Genomic DNA, 26,505 nt, shown 5'->3' with positions numbered 1-26,505 from the left:
CGCAACAAATAGGCTCATGGTATCAGAAGATATGATGAAGCATCTCTTTCCCAATCCTATTTCCAGTGGAGTCATTCATGCATCTGGACCTAACAAGGGGGCATTCTGTGTTCTGCATGGTACCCTATGGTGACACTGGGCACAGAGGTCTAGGGAAAAAAATGGAATTTTAATCATACCTTTAACTTCGATATTTTTTTATCTTTTATTAATTGAAAATAGATTTTTCATACAATATATCCTGATTACAGTTTCTGTTCCCAATACTCCTTCCAGTGCCTCACTATCTTCCATCTCTTTCTGTCTCATATGAAAACAAATAGGTTTCTAAGGGATAATAATAAGATAAAATATATATATATAAAAACTACACCATAATAGGACAAAACAAGCAAACAGAAGAAAATGAGATCCCACAACCACCAAAAAATAAAAAATAAAAAAAAAAAAGTCACAAATACCCCTAAAAGAGGCAGTGGGGGCAGGGCAAGGGAGAGTTGGAGAGTGACAGAGAGACAGAGAGAGATAAAAAATAAAAATAATTAAAAGATGCGTTTTTATTTTGTTTTGTTTCTGTTTGTTTGTTTGTTTTTTGAGACAAGGTTTCTCTCTGTAGCCTCGGCTGTCCTGGACTCGCTTTGTAGGCCAGGCTGGCCTCGAACTCACAGAGATCCACCTGCCACTGCCTCCCGAGTGCTGGGGTTAAACCACCGCCCAAGGTTAAGATAAAAGTTAAGACAAAAAGAAAAAAGACATTGTGAGCCAAGGAACCTGCAAAGAAGCGGTTGTGTCCCTTTGCTGCCTGCCATCTCTTGCTGGGCATGCGCCGTAGCCTCAGGCGTAGCCTGCACGTGCTTCAACACCCCTTCATTGACTCATTTTTCACGGACACAGATCTCTTCCGTTCTGAAACCCTGTCAGTTTCTCCTGCATTGACCCACCTTTTTCTTCATCTCATTTCTGGGTAGCATCAGACCTATTTTACCACACAGCATGCGTTTACAATACGTTCTCTCACTAAATTGCCATCTTTCCAAAGTCAGATCACATTGAATCTGTCTTATTATTTATATTCTCACAACAGGACCTGGTATAGAGCAGATGCTTAATGAATATTAATGGAAGAGAATGGTTGAAAGTAATGACTTTTTCACTGTATTTTCATAGACAGGAATATAAGCAGAGTATAACATTCTTTTGAGAATGAAAAAAAAAAAAACCAAGTAACCTTGTAGAGGTTTTTTAGGGCCAAACGAATCATCCGTTTTCACTTTTCAGTTTGAATTAGTCAAGTTAATGTGTGGACTCTGAAATCTGCCGTCCTTTAAAACACTTGATAACTAATTGTTGAACTGACAAAGAACAAAAAAAAATGCAAGGTTTCTATGGTCTTTCTTACTACAGTGCTTTCTCTTTAAGTTAAAAACAGAAGCTAAGTATGGTAAAGGAAAGGGGGAAATATTTGAAACGGTATATATTTATAAATGATAATTTTAAACTAACCTTACACAAACCTTTATGCTAACCAAAGCATAACATAGAATCTTAGACCTTGCTACTCTTCCTACCTTGTAATTTTTTAGAAGTACCAATATCTTTCAAATGTAATGTGAAACCATAGATGTATCCAAGCAAGAGACTGTTGACACATATTATTAGAAAGAAATAGAGACTTGATACCCTATGAGCATATAGAGGGGGAGGTAATCCCCCTCAGGAACAGTCATAGGGGAGGGGAATAAGGGGAAATTGGGAGGGAGGGAAGAATGGGAGGATACAAGGGATGGGATAACCATTGAGATATAACAAGAATAAATTAATAAAGGAGGAAAAAAATAAAAATAAATAAAAATAAATAAAAATAAAATTTCAGAATGAAAAAAAAAAGAAATGGACATAGGGATTATTTCCAATTTTAGTAACTTTTTGTTCATTTTTATATCTATGGTGTTGCTTTTCACAAAATATCAATTTTAAAAATTCAACGAGCTAGGGTAGAAGCCTTTCTGTATAAACTTATTTTTCTCTCCTTTACATGATGGACAGCTGCTATCTCTGGGGAGTTTCCTTGTATTCTTTTGAGTAGAATTTAGTGTTTGGTAGAAAACATCAGGCCATCTTCTCCCAGAGATTTTAAGACAGAATCATATGAGGAGAGAGGTCAATTCTCATATATTTACATATACTTTAACTTTAGATGATTTTTTAAATTAAAGATTAAAAAAAGAACAGACAAAGCCTGAAAATTTATTAGCTGTGGTTTTACAGTACACAATATTTTTACAATACTTTTGAATAAATGTTTTTTAAAAGAAAACTACTGCTGACCCACGTTGACAAAAATGCAAATACTGTGTTGTCACGGAGCTTCAGAGGACATTATCTGCTCAGCCATTCATGCTGTGGGGACCTACATTTTTGCTCTCGACCTTGAGGAAACAAGTATCTTGCTGACTGTTTGATGCAGTGATAAAGTTCAGCATTATCTTCAGGTTCTGCCTTCTCTTTGCAATTTTCTTACTGGACCACGGTTTCCTTTTCCATCTAATATTTTGTTTATTTGAGGAAATAAAATGGACACAGTTATGCAGCATTTTAAAAACACTCCTCTCACATAATCCATCCCAATTGTTTCCCTTCCTTCTGCTCCCCTCCCTTCAGCCCTCTCCCTCCCACCTCCTCTTTTCCCCAGACCTATTGCCCTCTACCTCCCTTTAGAAAAGAGCAGTCCTCTCAAGGACATCAACCAAACACAGTGCAACAAGCTCCAATAAGACCAGGATGTACCATAACATCAAGGGCGGCAGAGGCTATCCAGTAAGAGGGAAAAGGATTCTACAAGCAGGCAATTGTCAAAGACAGCCCCCACCCCTACCCTTGTTCCCACTGTAATAAATCCCACAACCACAAAATACGCAGCCGTAACACATTCAGAGGACCAAGGTCAGATGCCTACAGTCTCTCATTTTTAAGAGCCCCCATGAGCCCCAGTCATTTGATTCTGTGGGCTCTGCTCTCCTAGTGTCACAGACCCTTCTGGTTCCTAGGGTCCTTCCTCCCCCTCCTCTGCAGGACTCCCCAAGTCGGCATAATGTTTGACTGTAGGAAACAGTATCTGCTCCTATCAGTGTATAAATGAAGACTCTGTGGTTTCTTTGATGACTATTCTGTTAGTCTCTGGCCCCAGAACATTCTGTAGGACAAGACAAACTCTGTAGGACAAGGTCAAAGGTTATGCAGCTGAGTTAGTGTCCCAATTCCTCCATTTGATCCATTCTCTATTTTCTGAAAAAAAAAAACCATCATATTGATTTCCTCACCTTTTACACATCTTCACCAGCATGAGTTTTCTCTCATGTTTTTGATATTAGCCATTATGACAAGTGTAAACTGTAATCTTGAAGTCATTTTGATTTGCATTTCCCTGATGGCTAAGAATGTTGAACATTTCTTTAAGTGTTTTCCCAGACATTCGAGATTCCTCTGTGGAGAATTCTTTTTAGCTCTGTACCCTATTTTTAATAGGATTATTTTGTTTGTTGATGTCTAGTTTTCTGATATATATGAAATATTAACCCTCTCTCAGATTAGGGCTGGTGAAGATCTTTTCTCATTTTGTAGGCAGATGTGTTGTCCTATTGAAAGTGTCCTTTGCCTTATAGAAGCTTATTAGTTTCATGAGGACTGACTGATCTACTGTTGATCTTAGTGCCTGAGCTATTGATGTTCTTTTCTGAAAGTTGTCTCCTTTCCCAATGCCTTCAAGGCTACTGCCGACTTCCTCTTCAGTTACGTTCAGTATACCTGGTTTTATGTTGAGGCCGTTGATCCACATATACTTGAGTTTTCTTTAGGGTGATAAATGTGAGTCTCTTTGCATTCTTTTACATGAAGACCTCCAGTTAGACCAGCATCATTTGTTGAAGATGCTTCTCTTTTTCCATGCTATAATTCTGCTTTTTTAAGTAAAAAAATCAGCTATCCATTGATTTATGGACTTATATCTGGGTCTTTGAATTTAATTCCATTGATCAATCTGTTTGTTTTAATGCCAATGCCATGTAGTTTGCATTACTATAGCTCTGTGATACAACTTCAAATTAGAGGTGGTGATGCTTCCAGAAGTTCTTTTATTGCATAGAATTATTTTAGCTCTCCTGGGTTCTTTGTTTTTCTTCCAAGGTCTGTAATAATGGTGTTATAACTTTAATGAGGATTTCATTGAATCTGTAGATAGCTTTTGGTAGGATTACCAAATTTTACTGTTAACACTACTGATCCATGGGGATGGAGGTCTTTTGATCTTCTTATATCTTCTTCAATATCCTTCTCCAAAAACTTGAATTTTTATCATACAGGTCTTCTGCTTGCTTGCTTAGAGTTACCTTATGATATTTTATAATATTTGCAGCTATTGTAAAGGGTGTTGTTTCCACAATTTCTTTCTCAGTTCATTTATAAAGGGACTACTAATTTTATGAGTTAACCTTGCATCTGGCCACTTAACTGAAGGAGTTTATCAGCCTTAAGCATTCCCTGGTCAAAAATTTTGGGGTCACTTATGTATACTATCATAACATCTGCAAATAGTGATACTTTGACTTCTTCCTTTTCAATTTTCATCCCTTTGATATCCTTTAGTTGTCTTATTGCTCTAACTACTACTTCAGGTACTAAATTGAGTTGATATAGAGGCAGGTAGGCAGCCTTATCTTGTTCTTGATTCTAATAAAATTGCTTTGTGTTTCTCTCCTTTTAATTTGATGTTGGCTATAGGCCTGCTCTAAACTGTCTTTATTATCTTTAACTATGTCCCTTGTATCCCTTATCTCTCTAAGACTTTTTATCATGAATGGCTGTTGGAATTTTGTCAAAGCCTTTTTCAGCATCCAAGAGATGATAGTGTGCTTTCCTTTCAGTTTAGTTATATGGTTGATTACATTGATAGATTTTCACATGCTGGAACATCTGAACATTTTACCAATTTATATACTCTTTGCATTGAACAAACACAACTCCCAAACTGTTTTTACTACAGTGAATGACATAACTTTCATTGTTTATGTTCTCCTTTGCTCTGAGTACAATATTGAAAATTAATGGCTTTTGTGAGCACTCTACTTTCCAAGTTGAAAACCCTGGCTTTACTGCAAAGTTCTACCATGGCATACATCTGATGTTTTAATTTTTTTCATATGTCTAGACTCAAGTATATGCCATGTCTTAACATCTTCTTTTAAGAAATTGGCCTTACTAGCTGAGTAGTATTCCATATTGTATATGTACCACAGTTTCTTTATCCATTCTTCTACTGAGGGACACGTAGGCTGTTTCCATGTTCTGGCTATTATGAATAAGGCTGCTATGAACATGGTTGAGCAGAGTTTCTTGTTGTGTGCTGGAGCATCTTCTGGATATATTCCAAGGAGTGGAATAGCTGGGTCTTGAGGAAGCCCTATTCCCATTTTTCTGAGATAGCACAACATAGATTTCTAAAGTGGCTGTACTAGTTTGCATTCCCAGTTGAGTGGAGAGTGGGGTATGACTTTCACACATATTCTGATGCCTCATATTTGACCATGTCCCCTGGAGGGGGAGACCTGGTGGCACTCAGAGGAAGGATAGCAGGCTACAAGAAGAGACTTGATACCCTGTGAACATATACAGGGGGAGGAAGTCCCCCTCAGGCACAGTCATAGGGGAGGGGAGTAAGGGGAAAAATGGGAGGGAGGGAAAAATGGGAGGATACAAGGGATGGGATAACCATTGAGATGTAACAAGAATAAATTAATAATAATAAAAAAAGAAATTGGCCTTACTAAACTAGGGATAATCCAGAGGACATTATCTTACATAGGATATTTATTTACTAATTTAAATGCTGTATTTTTCATTCTAGTCACATTATGAGTACTGATGATCAGGAATCCAGCTGGAAAATTTGGCAGGAACATTGTTCAGCTTATTATTTCGATACAAGACAGTCCACTTTGGTGCCTCACTCAGAATGACTCATCATTATCACTCCTGATGTCCACATAGATGGACCAGAACATGATGTTCACAGACACCATATGGACAAGAATCTGATGTCCTATAGACAGTGGATGAATAGGAATCTTATGCCCATCAAATGACTATATTTTCAGTATTCTAGGAGAAACATCCCCAGCTGTCAGCCAATTCTCACAATGCCATTTTTAAACATTGGAAAGTAGTAGCATTTCAACTAGAATGAAGCAATGGGACTTGTGACATAGTTCCAAACTGACCTTCATCAGATTATCCTAATCCTTTTAAATGCTCTGCTTGTGTCTCTTCATTCTGGCATGGTATCCATGACCTAACAAATTGGTTGATCCCTTAGCATTCCAAATATCTAAAGATTTTCAGACTCTGGCTACATTTACTCAATCAGATTCTACATTTTTGAAGATTATCATATATTTGGTTATCTATCTATCATCTATCTAATTACCTATCTCTCCCAGTTGGTGTTCTCACTGCTTATTGCTTCAAACATTAGAAATCACTGTACGCAGTACAAAACTGTCTAATATTACACTCATAATTCATATGTCATTATTATGTGGGTTATTATCTATCTTCAGATATGTTGTTAAATACAAAATATGCACCGGATTTTAAAGCTGGTATTAATGTAGCGCAATAGTACATTTATAAGTTTTTGTTGCATATATATTAGGAGATTAATATCTTCATAATAATATGTTACATAAAAGGCATTATTAAAATTAATTTTATTACCTCAGAGATGGATTTTTTACCGAGTGTACAAATACTCACACATATATGATTAATAAGACATAATTCCAAAAGTTAGTTTTTATTTTTTATTTTGCTAATTTAAAGATTTATTTATTTTTCTTTCTAATATATATGAGTGTTTTCCATTCCATTCATGTATGTGTGACACATGCATACCTGGTGCCATATATGTAAGACGGTCAGATTCCCTGAAACTGACGTTGTGGATGATAGTTATGGCATTCAAACCTGTCTTCTGTGAGAGCAGTAAGTTCTCTAGACCACTGAGCTTTCTCTCCAGCCCCACTTTTCTATTTTAATGTGACTGCTATAAAACTGACAACTGCATAAATGATTTATGCCATATTTCTGATTTTCATTTTGATCTCTCTTGGTGCAGGTGTCTCTGAATGAATACATGTTCACCTACCTTGCAAATTTATGGTCCGTCTTGTACTTTTTGGTACCTAACAAATCTTAACATAGTAGTAAAAAAAATGGAATTAATTTCTTTGGGTTACCTCACTTAATGTTAATAAGGTTCTGTAAGGAGCATATTACTTTCTTTAATATCTACATGCAGAAACAAAAGGAAGGAAACTTAGGAAAAGAATCTTGAAGCCCTGATGTAAGTTGTCTATCAAACATAATGACACTTTGCCACCAAGCCACTACACATTCACAGAGATTTTGAGATATTTGTTTCTGTGAGTGCTTGAAAACTATCTGCTCAAATGTGCACTAAACAAATCAATAGGAGTCCCATTTAAATGTAAATATACCTAGGGAAAGCTTATTTCTTCTCTTTTATAAGACAATCATTTCTGCGGTTCTCTCTTCCCTTGGGGGTCGCCAGCACTGGCTCATGAGGACAAAGGGAGCCGAATCAATGAACGAGGTTCAGACAGCCACGAGTACGTTGTAGAGAAATCCCAGTGTTCAGCTTCAGAGAAGCAGCTCATTTTATTGCTCCAAGGATGAGGTATATAAGAGTTCATAGGATTATGGGCAGGAAGCGCTGACTGGCCACAACACAATACCTGATTATCATATGGGGAAGAAAGTAAGAATGGGACTTACATGCTGGCAGGAAACTCTGTGCAGGGTCATCTTCCACATAATGTTAGGAATTTCTGCCTAGAGATGCTCTCAAAGAAAGTCAGGCAGAAAAGAGGAAGCCCTCTTGAGGAAGGGAGTCCACCATACTGTGCCTGTTTTTGGAGAGATATCTGGACATCGTGGACTATGACCTTATTAGCAAGGTCTTCCAACAAATTCTTCCGAGTAGAATATTGTAACTGGCAATATTATAAATGCTATTACATTTTAAATATATTTTTGCTAATATAACAATTCACCTTATTTTCAGAATGAGTATAGATTACTATTATATTTATATTTATTAAATAAAAATATATCAATTCTATATAGCTGGACTCTAAATTTAGCTTTTTCTTCTATACTTGAGCCAGCAATTGGAATATCAGCTTTTGTTCTGTGAGTGATCTAATACAAATAATGATGCAAAGAAATACATACTTTTTTTACATTAACTTACATATTTTTATTATTATTTTTCCAATCACACAATACTTTGTAACCTCAGTTTTCCCTTCCTCCATTTCTTCCTGTCTCCCCTTATCACTTCCTCTCTCTCCCAGATCCATGATGCTTCATTTCATTTCCCTTTAGAAAAGATCTGGCCTCCCAGGGATATCAACTGAACACAACATAAAAAAAGATGATAAGAGTAAGCACAAACACTCAGATCAAGGCTGAGTGAAGCAACCCAGTAGGAGGAAAAGAGTCTCAGATACAGGCAAAACTATCAAAGTTGATCCAAATCCTATTCTTTTAGAAATCCCACAAAAATATGAAGGTAACAACCATAAGATATACACAGAGGACCTAGCAATCACACTTGCAGGGTCTTCTTTTAATTGAAAATTTACATTTATTTTTCCATATTTATTTATTTATTTTTACATATGCATCTTAACATAATACCTACATACAAAAGATTACCTATAGCAAGAAGAACCATGATACAACCAGGAATTATACAAATGTTACAATCTTTGTGTTTTTTTTGCTATATGTATTTGACAGCCTTGAAGAAAACATCTTTCCTAGTTTAGTGCATCTAAATTTCTGAATGTAAAGCGATCTCCATCACATACTGTCATTGTCAATTTAAAACCTATCTAGACCTAAAAATGTCTTAACTAAGCTACCTGGTCTTCAAGTCCATCAGAGACTTGAGAAGGAATAAATTTGATTACCTGAGTATGCCAGGAGTGAAGGTTAGTAGCTTTCCAAATGAGAAGATGGTTTATTATTTTTGAATAGTCAGTTTTACTTGAATTTATCTACTTATAGATTATTATCTTATTGAAAACCTTTTTACACATATAATCTGAAGATGACTTTCCCTTCCCCATTCCTCCCAAATTCTCCCCACATGCAGTCACCTAACTCCATGCTTTTTTTTTTCTATTTTTAGAAAGTAGGTAAACAAAAGAATAAAGAAACCAAATAAAAAGCAACAAAAATAACAGAAAGACAGAACAGGAAACATACACAGATACACACATATACATGTACTTACAGACACACAAATACACATACACACATACCTCTATTTTTAAAATGAAATCATAATATATAAGCAAAAAGACACGTAAGACAAAAAGTTCCCAGATATAACAATATGAGGCAAAATTCTACAAAATTTGCCTTTGTTTTCATTTTGTGTAGGTCATCTATCTCTAAGCAAAGGACCTAGAGAAAATTTACTTATTTTTAACTAAAGAAATACGTGAAAATCTTCACTTACCAGGAAACTGGGACAGAGGGGAGGACATCCTGTTGGGACTCTAGATGAGAGAAGCATGGGAGAATAGCAAAGTAGAAGGATCCAGAGGGTCCTAGAAACCTACAAGAAGAACATTCCTACTCAAACTATGGCACCAGTCAAGGACAATACAGGCCTTAAACTTCAAACCCCTACCCAGATCTAGCCAATGGACAGGACATTCTCCATAGTTGAATGGAGAGTGGGATATGACTTTCACACGTACTCTGGTGCCTCATATTTGACCATGTCCCTGGAGTGGGAGACCTGGTGGCACTCAGAGGAAGGATAACAGGCTACCAAGAAGAGACTTGATACCCTATGAGCATATAAAGGGGGAAGAAGTCCCCCTCAGGCACAGTCATAGGGGAAGGGAGTAAGGGGAAAATGGGAGGGAGGGAAGAATGGGAGGATACAAGGGATGGGATAACCATTGAGATGTAACAAGGATAAATTAATAAAAAAATAAAAAGAAAGAAAGTAGAGAAGCCAATCAGAGTAATAGGAATTGAAATTTTACACCAGAAGGGTGGACTTTTCCCCCTTGTTATGGAAGTTTTGTGAATTCTTACTTTCTGATTGAGAAAATATATTTACTGTACAACACTGAATTTTATATACTTTAAAAATAAACATATTTATTGATCTTTGATCTTTACTAATGCATTTTGAGTGTAACTATATTTTGCCTTTTACTGATATAGATAACAAGAAATTAACAAAAAATCAGCCATTAATTTGAAAGAAAGCAAGGACTGTTAGAAGAGGTAGAATAGGGATTTGAATAGTATAATTACACCAAAAATGTAAAAATAAAAGTAGACAAAGCAAAAGGTGAGACAAGGTAACCCAGATGAATTGTGACCAAAGATGACTCTTCTTTATGGTGCTTTCCATTTTAAGTTGACTTGTTGCTCTTTGCTAAATTTCCAGAATATTTTAATAGGTCTCATTATCATTTAAAACCTTTGCTTCACTTGTCCAGTGCATCTCTAAATTCTTAATCATAATGTAACTTTTATGGGCTGGCAAAATGGCTTGAGGGATGAAGTATTTGCTACACAAGCCTGCCAACATGATTGTCATCCTTGGACATCATGAAAAGAAAGAAAGAACTTACTACACAATTTGTCCTGGGACTACCACACAGGCACAGTGAAATCAATACACCAACATAAATATATTGTACACACAATACTAGTAAATAAAAATTTACAAAGAAAGCTGTTTCATGATAATATAACATGCATTTCTAGGAATATGTAGGCATGTAATAAGTAGTCTACCTTGTATAAATAATGACATCCAATATTTTATATGGATGAGCATTTCATTCATAAACTTATATCTAGAAATATTCCATTTCTGGAAAGAAAAGCTTTTATTTCACAAATTAATATAATATTTAAAACAATTAGCCAAGATAAGATGATTGTCTAAACTCCTTCTACTTTTGTTAGTTCATTCGAAAATAATTTATATCTTCTCGTACTTTCTGCATCTTCACTGCAGGCTGAAGTTAATAATTTCACATGATTTGTGACTCCTTCTTTCAAGCTATTACACTCCCACTTCCAAAATACATATGAAATTCAAGTCTATTTCTTTGCTTTTGCTGTATTTAGTATTTTATCCAGAGAAGTCAAATAGACTGCTGACCAACTGCCACATGCTCACTGCCAGTATAATGTTAAGCATTGTAGTTTAGCTAATGCAGTTATGAGCCATGATTCAATAAAAACTAATTGCAAGGATGGAAGACACAGAAGAGATCCAGCATGCCTTTTCTGCAGTGGGCTTCCTTTTTCTTGCTGACATAATGTAGTGGTTTTGGCCATTTACCTCTAAAGCTGGTTTCTAATTAACTGAATATGTGATCCTGGAATTTACTCTTCATTTATCCATGATGGAACCGGCATTTCTCTCAGTTTAGTTCACTTCTGGGTCTGTGAATTTCTGCCATCATTTCCATTCTAATACTTAACCCTGAGCCTTGCATTCTTACTTCAGGCTTAGTTCATCCTACTGAAAAATAAAAAAAAGGATTGGCTCAGAAATAAAATTTTTTTAATAAAAGTGAATTTTTATACTAACTACAAATCAGATTTTTTTGTACTTTAGCTACATTCATTGTAACTCAGTTCTTAAAATAATGATAACATTTTCTTAACTTGTGCAAACATAAATTGTAGACTATTTACAGTTCCAAACCCACTCTCCAAGCTATCATCTGGCATGTCTGTTCTTTGCTTTTGTTCCCATGGGTATATATTTGTCCCTCTGATATTTTACTGTTACAATTGTATGACACCCTATTTCACCTCCAGATCCCTTCTAGTTTGTTCCACCTCACAATCAAGCACAGCCTGAACTCACCAGCCACATGGCTTCCTATTGCAAAGGATACATACTGAAAACTGGATTTACATACAATTCACAACTTCATTCTGAGTCACTTGTAAGTCCAAAGATGCATTTTCTCAACTGCTTTCCACAAGCTAGAAATAAATAAAATTTACCCACTAGTCTTTCTGTGACTTAAAAATCTTATAGTCTTCTGTATTGCCATGCTAGGAACATAATAAACACTGGAGTATTGGCTTTGCAAGACAATATTAATATCCTCTTTCATAATTATTTTTTATGATTATAACAATTTTCTTAGTGTTTTAAATAAAATGTGCGACCGCATAACAAGACCATAGTAAAAAATCTCCTTAACCCCAGTAAAAGCAGAACAGTGAAAGAAGTCTCTTTATCATGCAAGTATGAATTCAAACACAGACAAATAAGGTGTCAGGTGAAAATAAAATAATACAAGAGATATATCATAGCAAGATCTTCTCCTGGAATATATGGAGTGCTGGTTTATAGAGTTATTGTCTGAATTCCTTGTCAACCGGGAGGAGCTTTTCTTCTCCCTTCGCATATTATGACTGTTGCAGTGAGAACATAATTTATAAGCCAATGTTGAGAAGGCAAAGAGCACGCCAATTCTCTGTCATGCATACTGCTTCAGTCTTTTGTATTTCTGTTTTGTTTCAGTCTTTTGTTTTTGTGTTTTGTTTACAATAGTTATAGCAACATTGCATAGACAACATCAACAACAACACAAAAAAGTCTTGAAGAGTAGAAATTCCATAGCTAATCTTGAAGACAAATTATGCCTAATATGGGAAGTTACATTATTATACCTTCATATAACTCCTGGGCTGGAGGGAGAAGGACATAAAGACCTAGAATTTATTCAGTAGTCGCATGATTATATCTTCTTAGAAATGCGTCGTTTAGTAATTCCTTAGTAATTTCATACATCGTGTTCTTATCATTTTCACCGCCTTCCAGAATCCCTACCAGATCCATTGCAGACTTCCCAGTCAGTTCAAATTTTATGTTCTAGTTGTTCAAATAAAGAAAAAGGTCATCAGGCTCAAGATTTGCTGCCTATATACTACTGAGTGTGTGGGTATGAAGTAGAGTGTGACCAACATACCATGGTGCACATTGTAAAACAGATTCTTCTACAACTGGTCATCAATTGCCAATAGCCTCTCACCCAAGGGTGTGATTTTATGCCTACCTTCCTCTTTATGCTAGAATTTTGTTTGGCCTGATCCTGCACAGACCTTGTGCATGCTGTCACAACCACTGTGAGTTCACACTGAGTGTCTAGGGCACTTTCATTGTATCTTGATTAGTTTATAACTGCTGGTAAAGAACACTAAAAAGTCCTTTCAAAAAAAAAGTCTGATTCTAGGGTACAGTGAGGGAATGTGGAAGATACACCTGGAGCATATTGCAACAAAAGAATGCTCAAGAGACTCCAATGTTGGAAATTTGTCAGGGACACAGAAGCCAACAGAAGTACCTCCCAATGGACGACCTGGAATAATTTTAGTAAAAAGATATTTAAAGCAATATGTATTTATATTCAGAGTAAAAGTAAATATCAGGAACCTACAATGTTTTGAAGCCAAAATCTATGCACTTCTCTATTTCTACATTATTAGACACCCTCAGACAGATTTCCTTAGTGATCTTGCCATTCTGAATTTCTTCCAAAGTACATTAGTGTTCATTTTCTCCCATGGCTCTCAGCATTTGTGATAAGTATTCTGATTTGGATGAGATGGCCTCTCAATGTAGTTTCGATATGTATTTCTCTGATGGTTTGGGATACTAAAGACTTTTTAAAATGTTTATTAGCCATCAATATTAGTATTTCATCGTTTAAGGGTTTCTGTTGAGTTCTTTAGCCTTTAAAAGTATGGTAATTATTTCTTGATATTTAGCTTTTTGAGTTCTTTGCACATTGTAGGCATCAATTCTCTGTTGGGTTGACTCTCATTCTGTGGGCTTCCTCTTCTTTGGCTTATCTATTCCCTCTGCTAAAAAAGGTCTTAATTATATAAGGTCCCATGTGTTTATTCTGTCTTTGTTTCCTTGGCAACCGTGGTAGTGTGGAGCAATTCTTGAGCTACTCCATTATCTTGTAGTGTAGAAGAATCATTTGCTTGGGAAAATGGGCAGGGTTGGTTTTGTTTCTAAGCTTCAATTCATTCCAGTTGTTCACATCTTCCTTTAAGTCACTGATTTTCCATCCAAGACTTTCTACCTCTCACCTCAACTCTCAAAATCGAATACAATTTTTAGAAATCAACTTCAATGTCATTTGACATTAAATCAGTCCTAATCCTTTTAAATATCACTGGTCTCTTTCTCTTCAGAATACAAGGAAGCCTATTTTAAAGAACAGCTTAAAGACTCTTGTCTGTCTCAGATGTCACTGGTCCTTGCACACATTATATTAGGCATTTTGTAGTTCTTACTTCTTGAAAGAACTAATTTTCTTTTAACCATTGATAGCTTCCCTTAGGATAGGTTACTTTGCAGTCCAAATAAGGCCATGGACATCATGTTTTGGTTCTACTCTACTTAGTAGTTTCTTCTTACTCTTGATATTCTTTAGAATTACATTATTAACTAGAATTTCTCTTTGCAGTTACTTCTTATCCATATAATATTAGCTATGGCTCTGTTGCTGTGGGAAGGCACCTTAAATGTAGAGAATTCTCAATAAAATTGGAAATGACATAATAAAAACATATTGATGTCAGCCTCATGAGCACTCAGATGGAAAGAAATAATTGGATGTAAGTATATACATAAAATTGTGTTCTATAGATCAGGAACAGAGAGAAGTGTGAAGTCATCCTCAACCTGGACTGTGCCATAAAGGAAAAGCAAATTCATCACATATTTACTACAGAGTACATTTCTGGGACCACCGTAAATATAGCCAACTATAATCCGTGGAGGAAGGAGCAGCCAGGGGTCTGATTTGCAGAAGTGTCCCAGTGGTTATCAGGGTATCAAATACCATAGATAAACTCCAGGTAATGTCACAGGGCCATAAAAAGCTAAGGTGCCTGGGGATGGGGTGAAAATGGTGATAGGACAGTATCTTTCCCATCCTACAATATGGGATAATTGGTCTAAAAGCAGGAACACGGAGTTCTAATGCACAGAGTGATTCGGCCTCCTTAATGAGGCACATTAGCTCTGCCTGCCGAAAATATTTCTCAGTAAAACAGGGTAAAAAGGCTTTCACACCAAGATTACCAAGATTTTATTAAATGTGTTTGACCATTAAGGGAAAAATGCGGGAAGCTGTGAGTTATTTTCTTCGTCAAAAGTAATCACTTCCTATTAGTATTAAGGCATAAATGTACGTTCTTAGCTTTCATGCTCTTAGTTTCCTCTGCCTGACACAGAGGACTTGAACACATTTTTTGTAGAAATATGATAGGAGGAAGTTCCAAGATTTAGATCACGTTTATGACAAAGCTAAAAGGTTATGCTTTAGAAATGGGCAAGACATTTCCAGGGCACCAGGCTTCATTGTTCCTTGCTGGACAAGGAAAGAACAAATTTAAAATAAAAGTTATTACGGAATACACATACCACATGATAAAACATTATAATGTCTTCTGTCAAGGACAGAGTCTTATCTCCTTGTTTTAACAGGAAGACTTCATTATGAAATAAGATATTAAGAGTTGAGAAGAAGATAATTCCTTGATTTAAAATTTTCAAAACCTTATTTTGATTAGATTTATAGATTGTATTACTAAGTCACTATAAACAAAGGTAAAGTTATACTTAAAAAGAAACTTGGTCCAACCCAAGACCCACCCCAAGGAGGAGAAACAATCCCTGGCCGTGTTAAAGATACTCTGCTATGTCTGCAGACAGAGGCCATCAGAGTTGTTCTCTGATTGGCTCCACCCAGCTGCAGATTGAAACAGGTGCTGAGACTCACAGCCAAACATTGGGTTAAACATAGGGATTTTACTGGAAAAGTGGGGTGACAGATAAAAGAAACTAGAGGTGACAAGAAGTCCATAAGAAGACCAACAAAGCTCACTAACCAGGATCCAGGGAGGCCTGTGGAGTATGAAGCACCAACCAAGGACCATGCATGGACGGTACCCTCTACATAGATGTAGCTGATGGGCAGCTCAGGCTTCATGTGGGTTCCCTAGAAAGGAGAGCGGGGGCTGTCTCTGACATGAACTCTGTTGCCTGTTTTTTTTTATCACTTCCCCCTGGTGGGACCGCCTGGGCAGGCCACAGGGGAAGAGGATGAACTCAATCCTGATGTGACTTGATGAGCTGGAGTGGGTGGGTTGTGGGTTGGGCCCTCTTTTCTGAGTAACAGGGAAAGAGGCTAAGGGAGGGAAGGAAGGAGGGCGGGACTGGGAGGAGAGGGGGGAGGGCCCTACAATGGAGATGTAAAGTGAATAAATAAATTATTAATAAAAATTTTCATAGTTTTACTGCTTTGATTAACTCATTAATTCAGTACACACAAAGATTAATTGTAATCGGCATTCTTTGATTTATAACTTGTATAGTTGATTTTAATTTTAAAAAATTGTTTAAAATTTAAAAACTGCATTTTATGATAAGTGGAGGTGGAGAATTGAATCAGCATAGCTGAATGTTTTCCATTCTGCAAAATCCTGCTTAGTTTTAATATTCATTTAAAAAATTTACAAAAGACTATACATAAGGGAAGCTTATAACTTACTAAATTATTTATTACCAGATATTTTAGACATATATTAGTATTATGCTTAGCCTACTTAGTCCATTTGAACATTTGTTCTGGTGTCTTCATTTTACAGGTAATAAAATTTCTTTTTTACTTAATGCATAAAATGAGAAATTCCTTGATTATTCAAGATTCCCATTAGTTTCTTAACTATGGAAGAAATATTCATTATTTACCAGGGAAGGATCAAATTTCTAGATAATTCTTTAGAAGGCATTGACTATTTGACACACTACAGCTATACAAGAGGGGATACAGAAAAGTATCATGAACTTCACCAATGGTGATAAAATACCATTTAAGTCTTTCTACTTAAATTTAATGTATTTACATATATATATATATATATATATATATATATATATATATATATAAAACAAAAGGTAAGAGTAAAGTTGTCTGAACCTAAAATATTCTGTCTTCAGAAATATTTATATTCTCAAATACATACAGAACATTTAATCTAAGGACAGTCACATTGCCTGCTCTCTTTTTACCCATATACAAGATAGTTATTTGTAATTACAATGAACTCATAATTGATGTACAGTAATGCAACCCATAAAAAAATGTGTTGGGGCTGGAGAAATGGCTCAGTGGTTAAGAGTGCCACCTGCTCTTCCAGAGGTCCTGAGTTCAATTCCCAGCAACCACATGGTGGCTCACAACCATCTATAATGTAATCTGATACCCTCTTCTGCAGATAAAGCACTCATATGCAATAAATAAAATAAATAAATCTTTAAAAAATTTGTTGTAAAGGTAATATGAACATGTTCATTCATTTCAATAAGTTAGGTTTACATGTTTTATTAAGGTCTAAATGACAATTTCTCTGATCTTAAGGTAAACCATATGATTTATACAGATTTCAACTTCTATCATTAGCCCAATAATTGGCAAATTAAGTGTGAATCAAAACTCTGTAGTAATTTCTTCCTGGAGTACTTGAAGGACTTTATGACCAATTCTGTTCTCCTTATACCTTAATGAAATATCTGTTTGATATAACATGTACTTCCTAAGTGTGGAGAGAAGAATGAGAGAAATATCCTTCTGTCTAGATCTCACAAGACGGAGCCAGTGACCAACTTCTCTATGCCACCCTGATTCCAGCCAGGACAGAGACCCACCTTACATTGGCAAGAATTATTTTCCACATTTATCTGTAATTTAAATGAAACAACAACATTTTAGGTTAGAAACGGCAACCCAGATGATCTTAACTTTGGCTTTGGCCATCAATGTATATCTCTTTTCTGAGATACAAGTTTCTCAAGCTATCCTTAAGCCAAAGTGCTATTGGAGAATGTTACCAGATGCATGTCTACTCCTTTAAGTTTAATTTGTCAGCTAATTCCCAAGAATGGATCAATTAGCGAGCCATCTCTACACTCAAAAAGATAAGTGGAATTTGAGAAATAAACCCTGGCTTTCACAAAAAGAATACAACCTTTTTGCATAAAATATTTTTACAAACTGTTGCTTCATAGACAATAATGTGGCTATGTCACCAAGCACAGCAGGCAACTTCATTGGATGCAAAATAGAAATTGGAAACACACACACACACACACACACACACACACACACACACACACACACACATTTGTAGGTATTACTGAAAAGGTGTGTCAAAGACAAAATAATAGTATTGAATTGAACTAGAAATACTATGCACAGAAAAGGAAATAATCCACAGAATGGTAAGACACCCTACATAAGTAAAAAAGCATATAGTAGTAATAGTAGTAGTAGTAGCAGCAGCAGCAGCAGAATTACAATTTAAAAAGAAAGAAAAAACAAATGCAATTGATGGAAAAATGATGTGGATGCCTTAAAAGATGATTTTGGGTAGTCTTGGTCTTTGATGATTTGAATGAAAACTGTGCTTTATGACCCTTGGGTTTCTGAACATTTGTTTCTAGATGCTGGAGCTACTTGCAGATGTGAAGGGTTAGGGAGGTGGAGCCTGGCTATAGGGAGTATAACAGTGAAGTGGGGCTTTCAGTGCTTCTAGTCTCATCTCATTTTCTGTTCTCTCTGTGCTTGCATTTGAAGATGCTAGTTCTCAGATTTCTGCTTCTGCCACTACACCTGAAACATGGTGCTGTTTCCCTCTACCTTGGTTGACCCTAATACTTGTAGAACATTAGGCAAAAATAAACTCTTTTTCTATAAGTTGCTTTGTGTATCTTGAGATTTTTAGCACAGAAATGAAATTAGCATATTAGCTATACAAAACATAAAAAGGCAGTATGGAATTGTAACTCTTTATATGTTTCAGGTATGCAATTATCAGTGAAATGCAAATCAAAACTCTCACTATGAAGTCAATCTCACAACTGTGAGGTAAACTGTTGGCAAAATAAAAATATGCAAATTTTAATTAGAATGGGGGGGGAACCCCTGTACAGTATTGGGAGGAATGTAGAATTATGGAAAACATACTGATGGCTCTATATAATGTTTAAAAGGATAACAAAACCTGAGCTTCTATGATATCCAGGGATTTCATCACTGGGGACATATTCAAAGGAAAGGAAGTAATATATTGAAGAGAGATCTGTACTGCTATGTTTATCTCAGCATTATTCAGAATAGCTAAGATAAAGACTCAGCCTACATACCCATCAGTGGACAAACTGATAAAGTGTGAGTGTGTGTGTGTGTGTGTGTGTGTGTGTGTGTGTGTGTGTGTGTGTGTGTGTTCTCATGCCTGTTTTTGTATTTGAGCATATGTGTGTGCAAGTAGGAGTGTGAATGTGTGTGTGCAGTGTGTGTGTGCGTGCATGTGAATATATGTGCATACACTTGTACAATGGAATACTGAAATACTTTTGGTCTTAAATTTCTTCCATTTGATATAATATGTGTGAAACTTGAAGGAGTCTGTTGCCTGAACTAAGGCTAAGATTACACTGTCCAATTTCACCTTGATGTAAAAATCTCAAAAAAGAACAACAACTGTAAGTGTAGTGAAAATGGTGTTCACTAGGAGTAGATGGAGGGTAGCGGCTTGAGAGGATGGTGGTGAAAGGATACAGATATTTTAGTTCCGTGGGAGGAATGGGAAAAATAAGCTTAAAAGTTGTAAAGGGCTGCCATAGTCACATTCCTAAGTAATGCTAAGAAACTGGCGAGAAGTGTTGTTGCAACCAAAGTATATCCAGGTGAGAACACCGAATGCATTATTAGCCAGTTAGAGTGAGGCATCCCACAGTCCTCCACACAAAGCACTACATTCTACCCATTATACAGAATTTTGTCCACCAATTAAACAAAAACAGATTCAAAAAATCAAATGACAACTAAATTCTGCAATAATGAGACAACAGTTGGTGGTTGATATGAGGGGGCTCACAGCCTTTTGTTACATCATCTCCAGAGCGGACCCAAACTTTCTGGCCTCTGAGGACTCCAGTGCTTTTATGGGTATAACTACACATAGACTCAAACACATATATACAACTTAAAATAATAAAATAAATATTTAAAAGCGTGTGAAGAATATAATAACCCCTGTTTCCACCACTGAACCAAACCACTACAGATCCCCAGATATTTACACAATATATTTAATTTTATATAAATTTCAATCAGCATATGAGAGACATGGAAGTCTAGCTTATAGACAAGTCAAGATATATGAGAATAGTGTTTATAGGTTTAGTTAACCGAGAAAATATGCATGTGTTTGTTGAGATTTTGGACACTGGATGACTAATTTTCTTTCAGAAAACCATATATAACAACTCATTTTATAACTCATATTCTTCTGCAGTTATGTTTTGCATTCATCTTTTCTTTAGTACTGAACACTTACTGTATTTAGATCCTATCTCTTTTATTTATAACATGTAACCATTCGACTAGAGATATTTTCACATGAACACTTTATAGATGACAAAAATTATGATAAAAAAGGTATTTATTATTAGATCTACCATGATACTTTCCTCCCAGTACAGGGTTCTTAACCTGTAATTGGTGTTGCCTTTCAGAGACTCAAAGTCTCTGCTACAGTATTCTGGAAGCCATATTGGCAATAGTCTTTCCAGCATATTTTGAAAGATGCTTCCAGGCTGGCTCTGTGAACAACAGATGATTCAGTAAGAAGGAATGAAGTGAAACAAATTTGTGAGTCAGAGAATGTAGCAACAGCAGAGGTGAATGAAAAATGTAACTGCTACAAATCAGCTATTTAAATGAATTGGGTCTATGCTGACATTAAGGCCAACTCGATTATTAAATGTGAATTCAGTGTGATTCTGAAGAGGCCAAGTACTTGAGGAACTTGCCATTGTTACATGATAAGTTTGTTTTCACCCTGCTATTGTGTGATATTTTTTTTTTCAAAATACTTACCTAAGTGCAGAGGCAAGCTTCGCAATAAGCTGATGTACTACTAGGTGGAATTCAATTTCGTTTGCACAGTAGATGCTCAAATTCAGGTCATAATAGCAAATAGGTGATGATTTTTGTATGCCTTTTTAGAGATTTATCAGCTTTTTTAGAATACAGAAAGAAGAAATAATCATACCAGAATATGAGCATAAGACACTATAAATTGAGGCCAGATCTCTGATATCAGAAAGTCAAAATAATACCCTTATTTCTTTTCCTAGACTCTCTAAGTACTTTTAAAGAAAATGATTTGTTTTGTCAGGCTCAAAATGCCTTGTAGGATGGTTTGTGGTCTGGAATTTTGCAAACTGTGTAAGAACTGGATAAAACTGCATAGGACTGATACCTCAAAACTTTTGAGTACAGTTCCTGAGGACTGAAGACTTTAGGAAATAGCACCGAGGATTAGTTCCAATAATCATGTCTTAAGTAGCAGAATTAGTCAGCATCAGCTCTTTATTTATTGACCAAGAATATAAGGCACAAATTCCTGGAATTTGAATGCTAGCACCAGAGTGCAACCTAATGTTGACATACAAAAGAAAAATGAAAGTTTTTAATGAAAGTATTTCTAGCCTTCTTATTCATTAAACTATCCCCTATCCATAGACTGAGATTGGTTATTTTACTTAGTGTTCTTTTTCCATAGCCAGCATATCAATTGAGTAGTGAAAATCCATATGTCTCCTATGCCAATTCATTTATGTCAAGCACATTTAAGCATGAGATAGATACAAATCTTGCTATCTTTTCACTTTTATATCATGGAGAGAAATTTTCTGTGGCCACTGAGAAAAGCAATTAATGACACGAAGATGCATTTTCGGTGTATTATGAAAATATCAGTGGAAAAAATAACACCCAAAAGTCTTACCCTCATGGTAAGAAGGACTGGTGGAATCTTCATTTTAATATATAGTTAAAATTTGGAACTTTGTACATTAGGAAATGAAAGGCAATGAAAATTTAAAAATCTATGTATAGCATTCACTAATATGATTTCAGCACCCACTATCATAAAAACTGATCTACTTAGAAAAGGCTGACTATTTTCCTCTTTCTTCTGCACTTGTTTACACATTTTCAAAAAATACTTTATAAATTCTGATTCCATGAACAATTTAGTTATTATTTTTAGGAAACATGATAATAAAATAAGATGATGTAGATAAAACAGTTGAATGATGTGTACAGGCAATATGGGTTTATATGATGAACACACTGCTCTTGTTGATTTAGCCAGTTTTTGAATTTTGATGTTTTTGTTGAAAGATATTGTTGCATTGTGGTAGACTAAATTGTGTTATGCATAGGAATGAATTGTATAATCACAATGTGACAATGGCATACAAGTAACCATGACTACCACTATGGCTCCATCAACTTCTGCCTCTTTGTGAAACATTGAATCTTTTTAGTCTATTTATTATATTCTTTTGCAAACTCAGAAAATAAATTATAAAGCATTTAAGTTTTTTTTACAGAAGCATAATTTTGCAGGGTTTTCTCATTTTTGATATGTAAGTATATGATAATAAACATGTTTGGGCTAAGAATCTTCTAACAAACAAAATTATTGATAACTTGAGTTACCATATATATGCATATATGTGTGTTCCTGCACAATAATTCAGCTATTTATGGAGTGATTGTATGTGTGTCGGTGACCTTACATATGTGTATGCCTGCGTGTGGAGGTCCAATGTCTGCAATCTTCCTCTGCCCTTGTTACTCCTTATTCTTTAGGTGTGGTCTTTTAGTTAAACCAGCACTTTGTGTTAACGCTAGTTGCCCTGCTCTGGGCATTCCCTGTCTCCATCATCTGAGGTTTGAATGGCAAGCTGCTGCCATGGACTCCAAACATTTGTCAGTTCTGAGATAACTCCAGTCAGTTATCTCACTTGAGAGGCAAGTAATTTACCTTCAGATTCTTCTCTTTAACTTTCCTTGCTTCTTCTCATGTGTCAAGTTTCTGATTAAATCCCCTTTTATGAAATTAACACAGATTCTATTGCTATTTTCAGACCCTTGTTGCTCATACCTGAATTACTGAGATATCGTCTGACCTGTCTTTCATGGTTTTAGTAATTTTATCTTTGGTTCCATCTCTTCTTTTCAGTGCTTTAGCTTGATGTTACCTCTAAGAAGTAATCTTTCCACCACAAAGGTTGCTCTAAATTTTCACATCTCCTGTCAGACAATGATCAAAGTAAATATGAAATCGTTTATTTGTTAAGCAGGGTCTATTGTCTGTTTTACAAGAACTCCCAGTGGAGTGAGCCCTGAGTGCTAGGGCACTGGGGATGTTGTGTCGCATACCTTAGCATGTATCACAGTGACCATTTGTGATGTTCATTTCTTTGTTATGAGCTTTTCTGTAAGAAAAATTATAATGTCAAAACTGGAGGTGATCCTATATCTAAAGTAATAAGAAACATGCACATTGAGATATAGACAAGTTATTGATCCTAGCTTTCATGATTCAAGCTGGTACATTCAGGTAACATTAACAAATAGTCAAGGTATTAGACCCTTCATAATCCCGGGATTTCACTTGAGGTAAACTTCCGTGGTGCTAATGGTTGAAACACTGTACTCTTGAAATGGCAGCTACTCTTAGACATCTTGAATCCACTGGCTTATATGACAGCAACACTTCAGAGTCAATAATCAAAGTTACATCAAAAGAATGAAGCAGAAGAATCAAACGTTTTATCAGACAGCCCGAAGTCCTTAGTTGTGTGTCTTTAAAGACAGACTGCAGTACTTCCCCCACACCACTAATGAAAATCTTCCTTTCCACTACTGCCAGCACATTGAAAGCCTGTAATCTTCCTGATGGCATTGTTCCTTCACCAGCCACACTTGGTTACCCTGCTTTGATGTCCTTAATTGTTTATTATGTAAGCATAACTAGCAAGTCCTTACTTGACATAATTGTTTCTTTTTAGTTTAGGAGATGAAGGAGAAAAAGGGACTAAATATTATCTTTGAAATTCTGGAGAATGGAAATAAGTATTAATAACCTCTCATTTGTTATTATTAGGCAAAATAATAGCAAATGGTTTTAATTTTTTATTTACTTTTCTGAGATTTACTAAAAGTACTGTATTTAATTATAAATACCATTTATTCCTCCGCATAATCCCTTATAACTATTCCTGTGTAATTCCCTACTCTCTTGCACATTCATGGTCTTTTTTACATAATTATTATTGTTACATGTACACACCTTTATATATATATAAACACAACCACTGGATTCCACTTAGTATTGCTGGTATGCATATATTTGGGATTGGGTAATCTATCAGGGACTTGTCTATGGAGAAGACAGAATTTTCTATTAGCAGCTATTAAATGCCTGTGGAACCTTAGCTAGTACTAAAGCTGCTTACTATCTGGTAATGTAACTGTGTAGTTTTGTTTAGGTAATCATAATGTTGAAATTTCATAGGTATAACATTCCTGTCTTTTATTTATAGAAAACATGATCTCATAGCAGATGTCCTGGTCCTCTGGCTTTCACAATCCTTTTGCTCCATCTTATTTGTTATTTCCTGAGGTTCAGATGGAGGGATTTTATTGTATATGCATCATTTGGGATTGGCATACTTCAGTTGGTTGTACATTTTGACCAGTTGATTTGTGTGATTTTCTCCATTTGTTGCAAAAGAGGTTTATTTGGTACAATTTGAGAGATGTTTATCTGTGGGTAAATGGATAATTACATAGAGTGGAGTTAGAAATTATACTGGCTTAACAATGTGGCAGTAGTGGATTCTTCTTGAAGGCCCATGATCTCACCTATCACGGATAGTTATTCAGGTTTAGACTAGCAGGGATGAATTCCCTCCTATTGAGTGAGTCTGAAGTCCACTTAATTAAGAAAGCTGTTAGTTACCTCCAAGGTACAGATGTCACGGCTGTACATTTAGGGATGTCCTTCTGGGATGATCACGGCAGTTCATAAGCCTCATACTTGGAGACTAGAGAATTCTTCATTTCCTTATCAGCTTGTGGAGCACTTTTGGTACTGTGAAAGCCAGTCCTCAAGAGGGAGGCTCCTGACTCAGATGCAGGTAAAATACCCAGAGTCCTGTGTTTCCAATGACTGGTGGCTCCAGCAGTAGGGACAACCTTCAATTTCCCTCCCTTGGAAAGTTTGCACAGCACCCTTAAGTATTATGAGATCCAGTCCTCAGGAAGGAGGATTCTTGGCAGTTCCAACTGAATTTCTGCAAGTCGTGTGTCCTGTGTGTGTTGCCTTTACCAGGAGGATCTTATCTTCAAGTTTTAGGATGCAACAAAAGGCAGTGACAGTCTCTTGGATATTTTCCATGGTTGGTGCTGGAGATTTTGCTAGACACTCTATGGCTCTTGTGGAGAGAAATGTCCCCTTAAATGGGATAACTTCATTACATATGTATGTATGTATGCATGTATATATGTATGTATGTATATGTATGCATATATATACACACTCACATGTATAGTATAATGTATTTTAAATAAACATAAAATAATCTATTTTATTATGGCTTTCAAATATCCTTAGTGTTATTATCCATCCTCCCTCTCTCTCCTTCTCCATTCCCTTTTAAATTATCCCTCCCTGTTTTCCCAAGTCTCTTTTTGTAATACCAGTGTCAATCTCCTCTCTAGAGCTTCTCTATTCACTTCCCAAGTTACACTCTATTTCATGATCAGCCTTCTAATATGTCATTAAAAGCTATCCCTGATAATTATAAACATATATTTGATAATATATGTGCTCATAAACTCTTCTTGAAAGTTGAAAAAATAAAATGTTATGAAAAACTGTTATGTAGAATCAAATATCATATATTGTCTTATTTTGAAAAGTTGATAGTTCAAACCCTCAAGGCCAATTCACACATTGAAATTTTGACCCTGGGTTTTAAGAGCTAGAGCTTTTATGGAAGTGGTTAGACCTTGAGGGCAAACACTTCAGGAATGGAGTGAGCAACCTTAAAAAAATATCTTTTATTCATTTACTCTATATGAAGAAACAAGTGCCATCTATGAGGCAGGATGACACCTCTTACCTGATAGCAAATCTGATGGCAAATTGATCTTAAACTCCAGCATCCAGAACCATGAGGAGTAAATGTATATTATTTCTAAAGTTTTGGTATTTTGTTGCAGTAGCTGGGGTAGCTAACATTAGCACAAACTCCAAAATATCATGCGGAAGAGGACTTCCTCTCAATTCACTGAACAATTTTGACTGAAGCTTATTCACCAAATTTGTCCTTAGCTCCAGATCTACTTTCAAATCTTTTTTAAAAATATGTTTTATTAATTTATTCATATTACATCTCAGTGGTTATCCCAT

The 26,505-nt window shown here is 35.8% G+C and overlaps 1 protein-coding gene across 1 annotated transcript in view; it reads left to right on the top strand.

The window, feature by feature from the left end:
• ZNF804B (zinc finger protein 804B) overlaps positions 1–26,505 on the top strand; it is a 478,653-nt gene that overhangs the window by 208,765 nt on the left and 243,383 nt on the right. The gene's annotated exons all lie outside the window — the stretch shown is intronic.

This window comes from Acomys minous, assembly GCF_964271855.1.
Source record: "Acomys minous genome assembly, chromosome: 6".
NCBI classification, from domain to species: domain Eukaryota; kingdom Metazoa; phylum Chordata; class Mammalia; order Rodentia; family Muridae; genus Acomys; species Acomys minous.
Note: the sequence above shows the minus strand (reverse complement) of the source record. Positions and strands in the feature narration are given on the sequence as shown.